Below are 2,500 nucleotides of genomic sequence, written 5' to 3'. Positions count from 1 at the left end.
AAGCTATATGCTGCTGGGACCATGTTTCCCTCTGTTCTAGCACCTTTTGTACAATGGCATGGTTGATGGCTTTGTCACTCCCTTTCAAGCTTACCCTTCACCCGATATACTTTTATTGTTTCATCTCTCACTTGTTCAATGGAGGAATGCATCATGTTCCAATGCCATTGCCAAGGCCTCATTTCATATTGTAGGATTGTAAGGCATTGATGTCTGACCATCTGTAGATGTTCTCTGTCCATAATAGCTTCTATAAACTAGTCACCAGCAAACAACCTTGCACCTCAGCCAAGGTAATGCAATTTGCCTGGCAAACACTTTATGTCTCCAGCCAGTTGTTGCAGAGTCTCTTTGTGATGAGGCTGTCATGCTTTCAATTGAGTGCCTCATTGGTCACAAAGATAATGAGAGCAAAATCTTCTGCTCAGCACTTGGATTAAAAGATGGAAGATCGCTCAAACGACTGTGAGAAGACACAGAAGCAGACAGAGTTGGTGCAGTCAATTAGGTGACCAAAATGGCTGCTCTTTCCTTCTATATCCATCTATCACTTTTTTGTGTAATCTCAAATTGCAGCTGATAAGCGTATTGTTAATCATTACCATTATTACATTCATTGCCAGTGCAAGCCCAGCCCGGAATGCTCAACAGAAGAAGGACATGCATGCAAAGTGCCAATTTTGCACCAGCCAAGTTCTTCTGTCTTTCAACCAATTAATGTCATGAGCTCCCTCTTGTGGTGACATGACAGCTGCTGTACCGATTGACACAAGAATGGGTTATCAGTTAGATTTATTATATGTTTTTCTCGTCGATGCATTCATTCTTCCATTATTCTTTCCATTCTGACACACACTCGGTTGTGACATGTCAAGTCAAATCCGGAATCCACTGTGTATTCGTTGATAACCCAGGCTTCATTTTTCCATCACCAGTTGTATTCATCAGACTTATTCTGAGCTACAGTGCTTTTTGTAGATGTATCATTCCCTTCATCCACACGTTTCCAAACCTACACTCCAAAACCCAGCTGATGATAGCATGATTGGCTTCGGTTTTCAACTTCATTATCCTTTTTGCAACCACCAGGCTTCTCACGACGTTGGTAACAGAGGACAGACAAGTTCTGAAGTTGCTTTTGAGAATGCCAGAAGCCATGGCTGCCTTCCTTTATCACCATAATTTGGTGGTGCACTTTTTTTTTGGTGGTGGTGCACTTTACATTTGGTTGGTGGTTTTACTTTACACTCTACATTTGGTGGTGCACTTTTTGTTACCACAACTTGCAAATACCATTCTGTACATATACTGTGTGTATATATACGTATATATATATATATATATATATATATATATATATATATATATATATATATATATATATATATATATATATATATATCTATACGTATATATCTATACGTATATATATATATATATATATATATATATATATATATATATATATATATATATATATATATATATATATATATATATATATATATATATATATATATATATATACACACAGTATATAGCCTGGTGTTGGCGCAGTCGTTAGGGCAGCGGCTTGGGATCCAAAAGGTCCTGAGTTCAAGCCCTGTTGGGTCACTAAATTAATACACCAGGGGGTTGACTCAGCCTGTCATCCTTCCGAGGTCGGCGAAATGAGTACCAGTGTACTGGGCCGGTGTATACCCCGGTTGAAAGAGGTGTACCAGATCCCTGTGTCGCAAGAGGCGACCAGGGTTGCGTCAGGAAGGGCATCCGGTGTAAAACATGTGCCAAATCACTATGCGGATCATACGGATGATCTGCTGTGGCGACCCCTAACGTGAGCAGCCGAAAGAAGAAGAAGAAGATACACACATATATATATATACACACACACACACACACACACACACACACACACACACACACACACACACACACACACACACACACACACACACACACACACACACACACACATTGTTGCGGTGATGGATACCGAGACACCAGCTTGTCACTCAGGGGGACTAATCCCCGGTTGTCTTTGGTAGAGCTGGACCTGGGGCCACCACTCACAATTAATGTTGTGGTACGGTGGGTTGTTTTAATACCATGAACGCCACCCAGTCAACCACGAGTTCCAGTGTCCGCCATCTAATTATTCCGTTTAACTAGAGAAAGACGTGGTTACCTGAGCGGGGAGCGTGCCCTCGGCAAAGCACCAATGTTATCTGATTCGATTTTAATTAGGGTGGCTGAGCGTTTTAACCGCTGGAGCGTGCCGACGATTTTTTGGTCAAATCTGTGGTAATTACCTTCCAGTCTATCTCGGTTCGAACAATGCTAGACCAATGGAAAGAAAGGACAAACACGGACAGGTTGGAAATTGACAAGTAATTAATTTATTACTAATAAAATTAAGAAATAAAAAGAACCTTTTATTTTCTGAGGTAAATAAAGAATGAATTTCAAAGCAAAATCAATCAAAATGCCAGGAAAGAGA

Source organism: Eptatretus burgeri, chromosome 3 (assembly GCF_056783735.1).
Source record: "Eptatretus burgeri isolate ZD-2024b chromosome 3, Ebu_testis_v1, whole genome shotgun sequence".
Taxonomy (NCBI): domain Eukaryota; kingdom Metazoa; phylum Chordata; class Myxini; order Myxiniformes; family Myxinidae; genus Eptatretus; species Eptatretus burgeri.
Note: the sequence above shows the minus strand (reverse complement) of the source record.